Source organism: Thamnophis elegans, chromosome 1, assembly GCF_009769535.1.
Source record: "Thamnophis elegans isolate rThaEle1 chromosome 1, rThaEle1.pri, whole genome shotgun sequence".
In the NCBI taxonomy this organism is placed as follows: Eukaryota; Metazoa; Chordata; class Lepidosauria; order Squamata; family Colubridae; genus Thamnophis; species Thamnophis elegans.
Genome location: NC_045541.1, coordinates 36,398,104 through 36,415,446, shown reverse-complemented (window position 1 = coordinate 36,415,446; position 17,343 = coordinate 36,398,104). Strand labels below are relative to the sequence as shown.

The following is a 17,343-nucleotide window of genomic DNA, read 5'->3' as shown; positions in this document are numbered from 1 at the left end:
GGTGCCCGAGCTAATTGAGAGCCACTGTGAGTGTTACTATTTGTGTTCAATAATATTTAGCTGATGTCCAAATAATATTTGTCCCTATATAAATGGCACAGGATCTGTGCTTAGTTTTATAGAAGGAGAGATATTTAAAAGAACATAGTCAGAGGCAAGCTGTTTGTGTGATACAAAATGTGACTAGAAGAATTGCTATCTGACACTTTGTAGAGATCCTGTCAGTCAATTTGGGGAAATGGATCAATAATCAGAATAGTATTTGACAGCTTTCTAAGTTGCTATGAACTGTATAAAAGGGCTGTGCTATTAAAAAACATGACAACAAATGGTGGAAAAATGGTAATCAAAACCACTCAAGAGATCTTCAAAATGTGCATTTTACAATATAAAAGGATAATAATAGAAACACAAATTATTGATGCATAGCTATAAAGCAGGAGTGTCACATTTGATTTCATTGAGGGCCTCATCAGGGTTGTGCTTGACCTCGGGGGTATGGGGGCTGTGTGTGGCTGGGGTGGGCATGATGGGTGGGCATGGCCAGCTTGATGTCACTCATGTCGGTGGTGCTTAGGGAGAGGGCCAAACTCTTGTCCTCCAGAGGAACTTTCCTGTCCCTCTCAGACCACACAGGGACGTGCAGGCAGGGGAGGCGGGGCCTCACCAGTGCCATGAGGAAAAGAAAAGAATAATTAAAATAATTAAAAAGGCTAAGGCTGCCAGACTCCAGAGTCACAGTGACTCTGAGTCTGCTTAGTGCTAACTGCAGGGGGAGGCAAGAGAACTATGGGCCTCCTTTGCATAAGGAATTTTTTGCCTTTTAATCCTTGCTCAGAGTTAAGCAAGGGTTAAAAGGCGAAAAATTCCTTATGCAAAGGAGGCACGTGATTCTCCCGCCTCCTGGTCTGGGAGCAGCAAATCGTGCCTAAGTTGCTTTTTTATTTAATTTTTTACATTTCCATGATGGCGGGCAGACAAGAGGAGAGTTGAAATCCACAGCTGGAAAAGGTATGTGGATCAGATGGAGGGACGGGGGGATTCAAAATTATTGTAATTAAATTTGTAATTTTTTATTATGGGGAATTTTTGTGTGTCTGTGTGTGCATGTGTGTTTCTTTCTTCACAGCGGTGGGGTCGAAGGAGGCGGGGGGTGAGGTGGCGGAACGCGGCAGCAGCAGGGACGTTCTCACCGCTGTTTCCAACAGGCCAGGTGTCTTGCGTTTATGTCCGCCATAAACGCGAGATGCCTGGCTTGTTGGACTCAGTGGTCGGGTCAGAGGAGGCAGGGGGCGAGGCGATGGAGCGCGGCAGCGGCAGGGTTGTTCTTGCCGCTGTATCTAACAGGCCAGGCATCTCGCATTTATGTCTGCCATAAACGCGAGACGCCTGGCCTATTGGACACAGCAGTAGGGACGTTGCTTCTTGCCACTGCCACGCTCTTGCCTCACCAACCATAATCCTCACCACATGTCACTGCACACAGAGGGTCCCCAGATGACGGCGCAGGCTGTCTAGATCCCTAGGCAGTGGAGTGCAAGTGCCCAGCCTGACCCTCGAGCTCCCAGAGCACATGGACCACACAGCCCAGCTCTGCTTCCCCAAGGGAATACCCGGCTGCACTTACCTCCTCCTTGAGGCTGCTGTTGTGCTCACTCTTCTTGACCAGGTTGCTCATGGTGTGTGCGGGAGGGCACAGTATGTGGGCCAGAAGGGCATGTGAGGAGACCCGGCTTTGTAACCAAAGCATCCTCAGCAATAGGATGAGACACCATCAGGAGAGGTCAGGAGGAAAAGACAAGGGCAGCAGGGCTGCTGGTGGCCAAGTGCTAAAGTTAGAATTAAGTCCAACCTAATCCTGCATTGCAGTCCCATCCTATCATATAAGACCATGATGGCGAACCTATGGCACATGTGCCACAGGTGGCATGCGAAGCCATTTCTGAGGGCATGCGAGGCATTGCCCTGTCAGCTCCAGCTGCATGTACGTGCTAGTTAGCTGATTTGGGGGCTCGATTTTTGGACATTTTTCACCCTCCCTAGGCTTCCCTAAAGGGAGGAAGAAAAACGGCCCAATGGGCAACACAGAAGTCCATTCCATTTTGCATGTTAGGCCATTTTTCGCCCTCCCCAGGCTCCTAGAAAGCCTCTGGAGCCTGGGGATGGCGAAAAACAGACCTACTGGGCTCACTAGAAGTCAGAAAATGGGCTGTTTCCAGCCTCGGAAGGGCCTCCGGGGGTGAGGGCAGCAATTTTCACTCTCTCCAGACTCCAAGAAAGCCTTGCACGCATGAGCAGGGCAGCAGGGGGGAATCACACGTGCATGCCCAGGGAGCACAGAGTGGGGAGGCATTAAATTATGGGGAGGGCCTGTGAGTGTGTGTGAGTGCACACAATAGCGTGTGCACACGTGCTTTTGGCACCCGAGGTAAAAAGGTTCACCATCACTGACATAGGATGTTGGTGGGAATAGTCCTGCAATTACTTATATGAAAAGCTCATGTATTTGATTTTCTGAAGACAGGTTGAGTGCTAAATTATTCTGGCAACCTTAAAATATTATTTGTCTGATTGTTTGCTACCTGAAAATAGGAAAATGGGAATAAATATTAGATAAAGAACATGTTTCTGAAGCTAATAAAGAGATTTGCATCTTTTACATATTAGAACAGATCCTCAATCTGTTTTCTCCATCAACTTCAAAGAAAATGGATTCTGGGACATAATGTTCAAGGTTAAAAATGATTGCAAAGAGAATTTTGTTAAAATAAATTTCTTTAATAATAAGCTGATTAGAAGTAGTGGGACAGAAAATGGCAGCTCCTGTCAATGTTTCATCTAGCTTGTATTTCAACAAAGAACCAATTTTGTATGCATTTCTTTTAAATAAAACAAAATTTCTCTACTCTTAGCAATGGTACAGGTATAATCTATTCAGCACAGTTTGGTGCTAATAATAATTTATTAAACTTGTGGGGCAGCCATAGTCTGTTAGTTTGTAATGCTAAAAGTAATTTTTATTTCATTCTACTAAAACTTTATTTCATTACATTCAATCTGAAAAAAAAAATTAAATAAGCCTCTTGTTGCCCAGCTCCCTCTTTATATGAGATTTTCTATCATGTTCATTTCTTTGTACTTCATATGAGGAAATAGTTCCCCCTTGACCTTGAAGATATTATATGAAAAAAGCATGGTAGCACCTAGGAAACTGTCTTACTCCAACCCCAGTGGGTCCATGAGTTCTCCAGCATTTTAAATAAAATACTTTCCCACCCATCCTAGAAGATACCAGTAATAACCTTGAGATGAACTGCGGGCAAAACATTCACTCTGTTCCTGAACTGTAACCCCTTCCCATGGTTTTAAATCTTTGTTCACAATTGTTGCATTCCATTCTGTTATCCCTTTTATGTTGGTGATTCTAAGCTACTCTGAGTATTTATCGCACAAAGAAGAGAATGATGCCTCACATAGCAAATTGGCAACGACCTCATCATCTGTGATGGATGATGAGGTCATGGTGTCTCCCTCCATGCCACGTTGCCTTTTCCATTCTGCTGCTACACAAGGAAGCTGTTGGAAGCTGCAGCGTCGTTCTCTGTCAACTGCAGGGACTCTTCACCATCTGTTCCCATTTTAAATAATGGGACACAGCTGTTTGTTGCTTTTTGCTATTTTTTTTTCTTTTTAAAGCTGTTGGGCTGGCCAAGCACACAGAAATTGAACATCCAGTGTAGGGGCTTGCACCCAGCAAAGCCAGCTGGACTGCAACAGCAGCAAACTACTTTTAGCCAAGTACTCCAGCTGCTCGGCAATCTTTGGCAGTAGATTTATTTCCTTCCTGAGTTTCTGCTGTGGAGGTAAGGCTGCCACAGATCCACACTCTCGTAGCCCAAGAATTAAAAAAAAAGAAAGGGGAAGAGCCTGCATGTCAGTAGGAGCCGTTTCCTTTTTTAGTTCCTATGTGAGATAAGAAGGGAAAAAGTGGGAAGAGAATAGTGACATTTGCCTAGTGCCAGTTTCTGCTGTGAAGCTGGAATGTCTAACTGGATATTCTCTTTTCTCTGATACCCTCTTTGAAGATCTAATATACTATAAAAAGAAGTTATAATTTCATGGTAATATGTGATGTATGTATCAAATACTCAGTTGTATCAAATATTAAAGTGTAAAGGCATCTGTGTCTTTCTTACTAAATAGTCAACACTATGGAAAGCTTTCTGCTTTGCTCCTCTCATAAAATGTCTAGATATTCCAAAACCCTTTCCGAAACTATTTTATGACTTGAGTTGTGTTTCAAGTTCCCTGGTGTCTTCAAAAACCAGCTACAGGAATACTGAGAAAAGCAGATGCCTGACCAGTAGTTTAATATTCTGGAAACTCTTCTCTCTAAAGTATGGTAGTATTTCCTTAAATCTTTACTCAGAAAAGGTGACTGAATTGTAAATTTTCTGAACAGAAGCCTAGTTAAGCAATGCAAAACCAAATAGGAGAAAAAGATGAGATGAAGTGTAGGAATGATCACTCAAAAGAAAAAAAAAACCCTCTTGTTATGATTTAAAAGTAGAGATTCATTTAAATCATGTTGTGCATGAAAACAGGTCTATTATGACTTAATCACTATTGCATGAGTAAGGGTGGCTTTTTGAAAAATCAGCAACCTAAAAGTCTCCAGATGTTTTGGAATGCAATTCTTACAATTAAGAAGCTTCAGATTCTCAACTCTTGGTCTAAGAATCGGAAGTGCTTTAGGCAAGGTCAGTCTATATCTCCATCTACCCTGTTTTTATTCATAGCACTTCTCCAGAATTTCAGAGAAATCTTTCACATTCCTACTCTATGATAGTTTCATCTGAAGACTGGGAATTTCTATATATAATTCATGCTTCCTCTTTCTGCTATGTATTCAAGATGGATAATGATTAATGTTTAGTATATGTTAGGATGTAGGTATATACATACCATGTTTCCCTCAAAATAAGACAGGGTCTTATTTTCTTTTGACCCCCGAAATAAGCATTTGGCCTTATTTTCGTGGAGGTCTTATTATTTTTGTGGTGCAGGAGGTGGTGAGCGTAGTTACCTTATGGCTGCTGCTGTGTTGTAATATTTTCAGGGAGGGTTTATTTTAGCGCATACACTCCAAAGCCGGATTGGGCTTATTATCTGGGGAGGTCTTATTTTCAGGGAAACAGGGTGTGTATGTATGTATGTGTAGCATGTCTACAGGAGTGTTATGTATGTGTACACTTTTGAGAATAGAACAACAGAATTTCATTTTTAATGTTTACCAGTAGGCCCAAAGTAAAAAAAAAAAAATGACCATAAAGGTTATCTTATCTTACGTGTCACTTATGGAATGTCTCCTTTTCTACCATTGTTTCACATTCTTCCATGATAATAAGGCAAGGCTGTGCAATAATGAAAGTTTCTTCATTATCGATGTCCTAGGGTTAAATAGGAGATCTCATTTTCATCCTCCAATACTCTTCCTCTTCATTCTGTATTCAATAAAAGAGAGTGGTAGCTAAGCATTCTTATAAGGGAAAAATAGTGAACTAGATTTAGCCTTTCATCCTGGGTTGGCTTTGCACTCAGTAATAGGGATTAGATATAGAATGATCAAATTTTCCATACTACATTGCTTAAACAAGGTTTCTTCCCTATGCAATTCCTCTTACTCTCCCCAATGGCATTGTGATGAACATTTTGCAAGTAAAACAAAAACAAACTAAACATGCAGCCATTTTGATTTGCACTTAAAATAAATTAATGGACCAGAAGTGAGAACTTGCAACTTGAAAACTTACATTTCATATCTTGGTGCTGAATTCTGGCTCGATTTAATCCCTGTGGATCTATTTCTTACGCTGTTTGTTTTTAAAATTACCTTAATCTAATGATACAACAGGCTGCCTAATCAAATTTCAAATATAATTTGATTCTTGTTCTGCTTGTGAATGAAAATGAGAAAAACTCTTGGCTTCAGTAAGAATTGCCACTTGTATTACAGAGCTATAATATTTAATATTTGGATGACTGAGAAACATTGCTCAACTTCACTTGAATGTCTGTGGCTCTGATCTGAGCCAGGTTTCTCTATTATACTGTTTCTCATTTTAGAAACTTAGTCTGAAAGATGGAATGTGGTACATGCGTCATGTTTTTACTTAGATTTTGTTTTGGAAATGACTAAAAGTGTTAATAGCTTTGCTAAATGGTTGGTATTTAAACTAGTGCTCTTGGATTTATGAAAAGGAATATAAAATGCTGAAATGTCACACAAAGGGTATAACATTTGAGGTAAAAGTATAACTGTTTAACTTGTGAGGACCGGAGTTTCATTATTCATTTCTAACGCTTTTTGGAAAAAAAAAATACACAGTTCACCCATGTGAAATGAATTGTTGCAAGCAATTTAAACTGAGTTGTGTTATATTTCTAACAATTGGAATAAAACATATTTTTTTTAATATTAACTTTTTTATTTTATACAGGTAGTCCTAAACCATTCATCTAGTGACTGCTCAAAGTTATCACGGCACTGAAAAAAGTGACTTATGACCATTTTTCACACTTACGACCATTGCAGCATCCCCATGGTCTCATGATCAAATTAGGATGCTTGGCAACCGGCATTTATTTATGATGGTTGTAGTGTTGCGAGGTGATCCCCTTTTGCGACCTTCTGACAAGCAAAGTCAGTGGGGAAGCCATATTCATTTAACAATCATGTTGCTAACTTAACAACTGCAGTTATTCACTTAACAACTATGGCAAGTAAGATCACAAAATGGGCCAAAACTAACTTAACTGTCTTGTTTAGCAATGGAAATTTTGTATTCAGTTGTGGTCATAACTTGAGGGACTACCTGTACACGAAAAAGGAAAAGAAACACTGAAAAAAAACATATTATAGTTCATACAAGGATACCACTCAGCTTAATCAATAAATAATGTTACAATTAAGCAGACTGATATAGTGTAATAGTCATTTATTCTTTCTATTGCACTGAGAGACTGCAAGTGGGTGGGATCATAATTATATGATGTGGTCGGAGCTGAATTTTGTGGTACTTTTAAGGATTTCCCCCCTTTTATTGTTGTTTCAGGGTTTATACTAGACTTTTCATATTTTCCCACTTCAAAATAACAGGAAACTGAAGCCCCGAAAAGAGAATTTCAGGTCATATGTAGCTGTAGGGATGCAGGCTATTTATTCCTATCCTCAAACATATTTATGTACTAAATAAAAAAAGCTAATAACAGATAATTCATTTTAAAACCACAGGGGGAACAATAAATGTGGTGTTTCATTTGCAGCATGAAAACTACCTTGCTGCAATACGTATGCTTATTGCTTGAGTCTTGCATTTTTCCAGCAATCTAATCACTATGCTCTTTCATGAGGATAAAAGTTCCATAACTAGTATTTCTGCTGATGATAATTTTGAGCCTGGTCATTTGTACCTCTAATGAGAACTCTGATTGAGTTGTTATATCATCCATGTGCCTGTTTTCTTGGCTATCCATGGTTCTTTCAGAAATACTCACCAATACCAAAGTTCATACTCTTCCTTGTTTCTTCAAAGTCCAACTTTTACTTCTACAGACTGTCATAGAGAAAACTATGGTCTGTGTGGTTTTGATCTTTATATATGTAGATATACATACATACATACATACATACATACATACATACATACATACATACATACATAGGGGTGTATATGTATATGTAGATATACATATCTGTTAGATCTATCTATCTATCTATCTATCTATCTATCTATCTATCTATCTATCTATCTATCTATCTATCATCTATCTATCTATCTTATCAGCGGTGGGTTTCTGCCAGCGTTACTGCCTGTTTGCAACCCATACACAACGTGTGATGCACGCACCCTAGACGCGCACTGTGTGTGCATGCATTGTTCACTGTAAATTGTTCTGCGCGCATGCACAGAAAATTTACAGTGAACTGCGCATGAATAGTCACTAAAGTCCAAAATGGTGGCAGCCAAGCAGTAGCGAGGGAACTGGTTCGGGGGCGTGGCAGGCCTGGGTTGCTGCCGGTTCTGCAACCCAGGCCTGAATTCCACTACTGGTTCGTCCGAACTAGGCTGAACCAGCAGCAATCTACCTCTGCTGTCTATCATCCATCTATCTATCTATCTATCTATCTATCTATCTATCTATCTATCTATCTATCTATCTATCTATCTATCTATCAGCATGCATAAGCGCACCAGCATGCCTAAAGTCCCTGTTCAACTGTCCCCATTTATTTGTACCCATTCCCTGTGTTCTTGGTCATGTTTATTCTTATTCCTGTTATCTTGTACATGAATGACAAACTAACTAAATAAAAATAAATATGTCATGACACCTGAATATTTTTCTTCGTTACTATAACCAAGTGCTACTCGGTGATATATTCTGTAGGTTGTAAACTAGACAACCTGCGACTCTGAGATATTTCCTTACCGAAACAGAGAAATAGAATGACCACAGATAGATTGTCGTTGTTTGGGTTTTAAAATTAAAGAAGAAATATTTTAGTAAAGAAGAAAGATCCATCACAAGACAAATATGGGTTCTTTTCATTTAAGAAAGAATGCTTTTCATAAAAATATTTGTAGTTGATCTTTCATTCTTTTAAGAATACCAACTATGGTATCTTGACTACTGGTTTCCCCAGGTAAATCTCTACAGTCTCCATGGTTTGTTCTTACTCTTATTATAGTGAGAGCACAGCATGACTGTATGGGGAACTGTGTCTCCTGAAAAGGGACATCTTCACCTTCTGATAAATTGACTGTAATTCTTGAAATCATGAAAAAATGTCATTTTTGAATGTAAAAAATGCATTGGTTTATCTTTGTCACAATGAGATTCTTGTGGAGTTCTTCCATGGTCATCTTTGCAGTCTGTATTCACTGCAAAGTCTTGGCAGATCCAAATTCCTCATTAAAATGATGGGAGATCTTATCTTCAATTCTAGTGTATGTGGTGGCAATTCAGACAGTTCAAATGAATCAAGGAATTCTGATGGAAAATGAATGACCTTAATTCTTTTACTGACAGCATTAAAGAAACATTTCATCACTCCAGGGATGTGTCTAATGCATGAGAAATTGATTTTTATCATTTCGGTGAGGGAAAGTAAGACAGAATTCTTTGAAAACAGTTCTAAGGGATTGTTGAATGTCAGGTAGATGAAATCTATATGCTCTTCCGTAGATTTTGCTAGCAGAACCATCTTTTAAAGTAATTCTTTTTTGAATATTTTGATTTTTCTGAATGTTGTTTTCTCCAACATCGAATAAGAACTCAGAATGTCTTCCTTCTCTCTCAGTCAATTGCATGTTTCTCTTCAACTGAAACTTGTCAGAGCTTCTTTTTTGATGCATGAATTCTTCATGTCAGCATCATTTTTTTTCTTTTCATAACTGATAGAAGCTGGCAGAAATCCCTACAGCAAATGGTTAAAATCCCCCCCCCCCCAAGCCTCATTTTTGAGAAGTCTGGTCTAGGACTTCAAAGCTCTCTCTCCTAATCATGAGACTCCCATCTCAGACAAAAAGACTTGCATGTCAAAGCAGATTTGCAGTATCAGAGGCTTTTTGGAAATTACAAAGAGCATTTTCATTCACTTTGAGAGGTATAATGAATCTTGAATGCATTGTCATCAGGCACCAATGTTGCTGCAACAGCATAGCAAAGCATAGTAATAACAATACCTCTATGTCTCCTAATTATAGTGAGGATCAAGTTGGTGACGAATGCCTTTCCCTTTTCTCCTGGTGCATCAATTAAAATTATCAAAGAAAGATTGGAAGCAGTTACACACATATTCATATACTGCTGTTTGGTTATTTATTCAATAAGGGCTTTTGTGTGTTAATCATAGTCTTTGTTGTATTGCAGATCATTGTATCATTGTACCAGGTATGAAATGCTCTAACTTTTGCTACCGGTTTGGAACTGGGAGCGTGCATGCGGGGGAGTACTTCTGCGCATGCGCAGAACGTTCTGTGCATGTACAGAGCATCTGTGATGATGTCTGGACACGTGGGCAGAGCCTCCTGCCGCCACCACCACTACTGGTTGCTTCTGCTTCTCCAGTAAGATCTGGCAGGACCAGATGCTCCAGGTGTCATCAATGACACTGGGGCGAACCTGCAGAATACTACCTCTGCATTGTACCATTTTGATTACTTGTACCATTTGTTGTTTTTGGCAAGTTTTGCCTTCAAATCTTTTTCTGAAGTTCTCATATTTGTCCTGGCAATACAGAAGAGCTTGTTCATAATTTTTCTCACCAATCATAATATTAGGGTCACTGATAGCTCTCCTTTTGATTTGGATGAAATCTTCAGACACTACATTCTTGAATTGGTTCCACAGTTGTGGATTTCAGTGTTGATTTCGTGTTTGTTTACAAGACAACAAACAAATCTCTTGGTGTTCTGAGGATTCTTTTTCTTTTAATGTCTTCCATAATTTGTTGCCAATGATCATCAGTTTGCAAGATTGTCCACAATGTATGTTCTTTGGTTACATTTGTGTTGTATTTGTGCTGATAAATAAATATGGCTAGCTGATGAGAGCTAAATAGCTTGAAATAGATCTACACTAGTATCCCTTTATTTATTTATCAGCACAAATACAACACAAATGTAACAAAAAGGCAACATTAAAAATATTGGGTTTCGTCTGGATGGTCTCTTGTGACGAGCCGATGGACAGAGAATGGAAGCAGTGAGCTTCCTCCCATATTTGGGCATACCAGGGGGTTGTGACACTAATTACATACCTATTCCCCTGGCTCAGCTGATAAAAGGAGAAGAGCCTGTGGCCTAGTGGTTAACACATCTGCCTAATATGTAATACAGCCCAGGTTCGAATCGCAGTAAGGCTATGGCTAGCTGATGAGAGCTAAATAGCTTGAAATAGATCTATACTAGTCTCCCTTTATTTATCAGCACAAATACAACACACACACACACACACACACACACACACACACACACACACTTCTCTTTTGTCATGTTCTTATCATATGCTAAATAATAATCAGCTTGCAAGAATCCTTTCTCTCTGCAGATTTTTTTGAATGATGGAAGGATATGTCAACCAAGTCTGGTGAAATACATGTCTCTCTCTTAGGAGATAGTTAAACTCCTTAGCATGGTTCATTATTTGATATGCATAATAACACATAGCCATTAGTTTCTTGTTCTTCATATGGAATGATGCCAACCATCATTTTCAAGTGGAAAGAAAAGTATTTGTTGAAAGTGATGGGACTCAGAAATGATTTGCAAATCACCTCTTCCTTCTTTCAACATAACCTGTCATGATGTTGACTTGGTATTGTCGCTTGGTGCTATAAAATGGGTCATTCCAAAGATTTCTAATACTGGTAGCTGCAAATCAAAGAATCAATTTCTGAAAGTTATTAAGAAATGAAGCTCCGTGAACCGTATGTCCATATAGATCATATTACAACCATGAGCTCTGATTTAAATCCCTCAACTTGCAGTGAGTTGACTCAAAAGCTGACAACAAAAATCACAGTTCTTGCAGTCTACCCACAAGGAGCAACTGTCTGAAGTGCAAATGGAAGATCTCACAATCTCTCTTTTTTTCCAGAGAGACTTCACTGGCCAAAATTTGTTTCTTCAGGGACATCAAATTTGCCTTAAATCTTCACTAGAACCCCCCTAAACATTATAATTAGTTTTACAAATAATCCATATAAATCTGTTCGAGGCTGTGAATGTTGATAGTCGTATGGTGCAAAAGCTTCACATGAGTGTATTTTACCATTTAAAATTTATATCCAATAAACCATCTCTACAACTATTCTACTTTCCTTTGAGTTATAGCTACAGGTACTCCCATGATTTTGAATTCAGCTGCCATTTTACCACACATTTTACCACTGGTGGGCATCCTGATAAAGCAGTTATAATAACATTGTGGCTTAGTGTGATAGGTGTTATGGAAAAACATGACAAGAGAAAGTGGTCAGTCCTATCTTCACATTTCCCCCCCCAACATAAACTTGGTGGGAACAAAATGATGTGCAGAATGCAGCTTTTCTGTCTTGAGAGTCAGATTTTATTTAGGAGGGGAGAGAAACAGCGAAAAAGGGACTTACTCCCCGAAGAGCTTTGCAGAGACAGGTTTTGAGGGACTAGTTGTGTTAATTAAAATGGTTTTTAATAACACAGCAGCTGGCACCAGATTTTTTAATTAAATTGTTAGGGAAGTTATAACTTATTTTTTCATTTCTCTCTGCTTTGGGCACGACACACAGTAGAATGAGAGAAAGAGAAAGAGAGAGAGAGAGGAATGTAATATGTAATCACTTCTTGAGCAGCCCATCAAGGCAGTGGCAGCTTCATGTAGAGAGGAGGGGAGCATGAAATTTCCCACCATTGCAAATACAACATAAAGTAATATGGATGCTGATGAGAAAACTCCTGCGTATAAAATCGGATTCATACAATCAATTTCTTCCCTAGAAGATGAAAAATTGCATAAAACAAAATCCTCAGTGATAGAATATATGCATAGAATATAAAATATGCCAAGTTCAAATTTAGATGACCTGTTAGTAAACAGCAGACCAAAGGAATATATGGATGTTTCCAATTAGCTGATGCCACTGTTTGACATGTTTTCCCCAAGACAATAAAGAGGACTTATTCCTTCTCATCCATCTTCATCTTAACTTTAAAATCTATTTCTAATGGATGGATAATATTCCAAAAAGGTATAGAATGCTTTGGGACTGAGAGAGGATATGTTTGGGGGAAAGTCTTGCTTTGTTGTTGTTTTTTTAAAAATTAGTGTGGCTTTATATTTTGTCTTTTTTTGCCAGGATCAGACTATTGCCTTCCCTACTTTTGCAATGATTATGCATGGCAAAACATGAAAACAGACACTATCAGAGGAAACAGCATGGGTTTTCTGTCCACTTGGCTTCCTGGTATTAGGCAATTTTGTTTGAAGTGTGGCAAATCTTTCTGGTTTGGTCCATGGACCGGCAGCAGCAATAGCCAGAAGAGGTTATGGTTTTGCACGCACGCTGCTTACAGAAGTGGAGCTTCCTGCACTCGCCTGCTGCTTGTGTGGCTCAGTTGCCAACAGGCCACAGATCGGTAGTAATCTGGAGATCAGGGTCTGGGCACTCCTGTTCTAAAGAGAAAAGATACTTCACATTGCATGCCTATCAGCAACACAAAGCAGCTGGATCTTTTCTTGGAGTAATGCAGCAGATTTAACATTCTTCCTTCAGCACTCCTCCAGGGCAGGTATAAGAGAACACCTATAGCCGAACGTCTTTGTATATGTGGTAAAGGAGAAGTGGAAGATAATTCACATGTACTATTACACTGTGAGCTATACAGAGCTTGTAGGCTGCATATATTCTCCCCTTATTAGAGAGATTGCCAGGGAGGGCAGACCATTTTTATCTAGGCTTTCTCCTCCAGGACACTAACCCGGTTACCACGTATGCAGTGGCAAAGTTCTGTGCTGCTGCAATGTCCATAAGAAAAAAATTGGCTACAGTATAGTACCATCTTGTACCAATTATCTGGACATACCTTTAACAATCTTTGGACCATAATGTTATTATCCACTTTTAATGTAAATACTTTTAATTATATTTTAATGTTAGTATTTTTAATATAGTGTAAAGACAAATGTATATTGCTGGTCTTTGACCATAATAAAGATCTTACTTACTTTTCAGTGTTGCCCCAGGGAAGGACATAGATATTTTAAGGATACCAATGAGGGTGAAATGTGCATGTTCATGTGTACCCTAAATCACCTTTTGTTCTTTGAATCTGGATTGCTGGACAGCCTTGCTGTAGAGCAGTGGAAAAATGTGTAATTGGGGAAAAAAACCCATTACAGAACCAGCATCCTATCCACAACTCATAACGAATGTAGAAAAATAAATGCCTCTTTGGGAAGAAAAAATGCTTTTGAGAAATTGGATGCCTGTTTTTTGTCACAGAACTAGTGAAAATATGCTCCGCCACAGAGTTATGGTCCTGTTAATGTTATGAAGAGTTGCATACAGTCAGAGTAAACAATAAGACAGTCTAAATCAAGGTAAGAAAACTTTAGCTCAAGATATGGGACACAAACAAGATGAACTTGACCTCATTGTACAAAAAAGAAAAATGATTTAATGGGTATTAAAAGACACATCTAGGACGATATCCATGACTATAATAGGCTTATTGATACTGTTTGCTCAAAAAGAACAGAAGCAGTAGAAAGGGAAGAGGAGTTGCACATATTAAAAATATCCATTCCTGCTTAGAAATTCAAATGGATGAGTTTTGCAGTGCTGTAGAGAGCATCCAAGTTAAAACAGGTAGAGGAACCAATACAAGCACGACTCCCAACCAAGCAGAACACGTAGATTATACCATATCTTTTAAAAAGGCATAAGACTACAGCCATGGAAAATTTCAGCATCCTGATTTCTGTTGAGAGACAAACACTACCAAGGATAATTCTTCCAGAAAGGTCCTCATGTGTCTTGCCGACAAATGTTTCATTTAGCAGGTGGCGAGAGGCACAAGTGAGAAAGCTATCCTTGATACTAATAAATAGACTTAGTTGAGAAAGTAAAATTAGCTGGATAAGAGATAGTGACATGTTCAGCTAAAACTCTCGAGTCTAAGGAAAAGTAAAACCAAGCACAGCTAAATGTGAATCTTGAACCCCCCCCCTCTCAAAAAAGCAATAATAAATAGACCTGGGGCAAGAGAAGCTAATAGGAACTCAGGATGGGTGGGGGCACCTAAAGAAGATACTAAAAACACAATAGTAAATGTCCTGAGGAAGAACAGAAATGGAAAATAGCAGAAGAAACCAATACAACTTAGTGAAGATCTGAAAATAAAAGATGATACAGAAAATAGAAAGAGGGCTGGCTGACAAAGAAATGCAGGTTGCTTTGAACTGTAGGAAAGTGAAATGTCAGAATGACCTTAGCAGACTTTGTGAAGAGTAACAAAAGTATTAGATGTGTTCAAAACAAAAGCAAAAGAAGCAATAAGTTGGCAGCTCAGTGAAGGGGACAAAATGTTAAGAAGTAACCAGGAAGAAGAAGAGCTGCTAGTTTGGTATGCAGTCTATCAGAAAGAGTAAAGAGTAGGATAAGGTGACCAGATTTTGAGATTGGTAAAGAGGGACACCTTTGACCGGGGGGGGGGGGCTTGATTAAAAAGTTATACGGAGCAACAAAAATTATCATACAACGCAAAAATAGTATTGTAATATTTTTTTATTTCAACATAACTACAATTTACAAATATAAATTGTAACTGTTGCCAAACATCAAAATTTTGATCGCGTGACCATGAGGATGCTGCAAGGGTCGCTAAGTGTGAAAATGGTTGCTAAGTGTGAAAAATGGTTATCAGTTACTTTTTTCAATGCCATTGAAACTTTGGTCACTATACCACCTTTCTTGCCACAGTTCTTAAGTGAATAACTGCAGCTGATAAGTTAGTAACTTAAGTGAATCTGGTTTCCCCATTTGACTTTGTCAAAAGGTGATTATATGACCCCAGGACACTGAAACCATCATAAATACGAATCTGTTGCCAAACATCAAAATTTTGATCGCGTGACCATGAGGATGTTGCAACGGTCACTAAGTGTGAAAATGGTCACTAAGTGGAAAAATGGTCAGTCACTTTTTTCAATGCCATTGTAACTTTGGTCACTAAGCCCATTATACCACCTTTCTTGCCACAGTTCTTAAATGAATAACTGCCATTGTAACTTTGGTCACTAAGCCCATTATACCACCTTTCTTGCCACAGTTCTTAAATGAATAACTGCAGCTGGTATTTTGTATCTTGGATAGAATCTTTTTTTAAATAGTCTAAGACAATTTAAAAAAAGAATCCACACAGAATAAATTGAAGTAAAACATTTCAAACTATTCCACACAGAATAAATGGAAGTAAAACTATTTTTAAAAATTCTATGCACAATATATTTCAAAGTATTTTGCATAGAATTTTTAAACATGGTTTCACTTCAATTTATTTTGGATAGAATCTTTTTTTAAATAGTCTAAGACAATTTTAAAAAAGAATCCACACAGAATAAAACTATTTTAAAAAATCCTATGCACAATAAATAAAATATTATTTTAAAATACATTAAAAAAATAACAGAAAAAAACCCAGCTCACTTACCAGCAGGCAGGAACTCCAAGTCAATCCAGAATGATGTAAATGTTAATACAAAGAACTGAGCAAATTAAAATGGTGAAATTAGTCAGGAAAATATTTTTCAAAGAAACTTTGCCACCATTTTTTCCACACGAGCAGACCTCCAACCTCCGTGCCCCTCCCCTCTGGAAAATCCAGGAAGGAACACTGGTGACTTCTCTAGCCAAGTATTTCCTGGAGCTCTATGATACTGGGTCATTTTTTCTTATAAAAGGAGGTAAAAGGGGTGTGTGGGGGAGTCCGTTTTCTTGCTTTAATGTTTTAATTATATCTTTAATGAAAGTACTGAGACAGAGAGAGAGAGGTTAGGCAGAGTGTCTTTTGTCTTGCCCCGGTTAGGATTTCTTAAGCAAATCCACTGGGCTTTCAACATGAAGCCAGAAAATCGGGACTTTTTTAAAACACCCCAGGACATAGGACAAATTGTTATAAATCATGACTGTCCCGCCAAAATCAGGACAACTGGTCACCTTAGAGTAGGATCAAAGGTCAGGACTAAAGCCTGAGATTTAGAAACATGGTCAGGAAACATCTTTTCATTTTGAATGAATACAGATCTCCACTATCAGGTGAACTGCTTCTTGGAGAGCTTGAAGGTACTAGGTGATGGTGAAAACAAACCCTTGTGAGAGCTGGTGAAGTGTCATAGATTGAAGGGAAAATGTTTCCCTTAGTTCAAAAAGAGAGAAAAGGAGGATCCAGCTCAATTAGTCTCAGATTGTCAGTCTTTAACCTGGAAAGATCTAAACAGATCATAATGGAAAAGACAAATAAGACCTTGAAAATGCAGTAATTTGGTAAGGTCGGTATGAATTTGTCATTAATAAACTAATTTTAGCTCAAAGTTTAATTAAATAACTTTTTAATAGATTGTGAGAATGCTAATTTGACAAAGTGTCATATGACATGTTGATGAGCAAGCTAGTCAAGTATGAACTGAATGACATTGCAGCTAAATAGATAGCCTTGGTTTGAAAATCATTTCAAAGAATGCTAATCAATCACCCTTATTAAATTGGCAGAATTATCAACAAGCAAGGATCAGTCATGG

General features: G+C 38.5%; 1 pseudogene; it reads right to left on the bottom strand.

Annotated features, from left to right (window-relative positions):
* Positions 1-1,678, bottom strand: part of LOC116511754 — a 69,216-nt pseudogene extending 67,538 nt beyond the window's left edge.
* Positions 1,679-17,343: the final 15,665 nt, after the last annotated feature.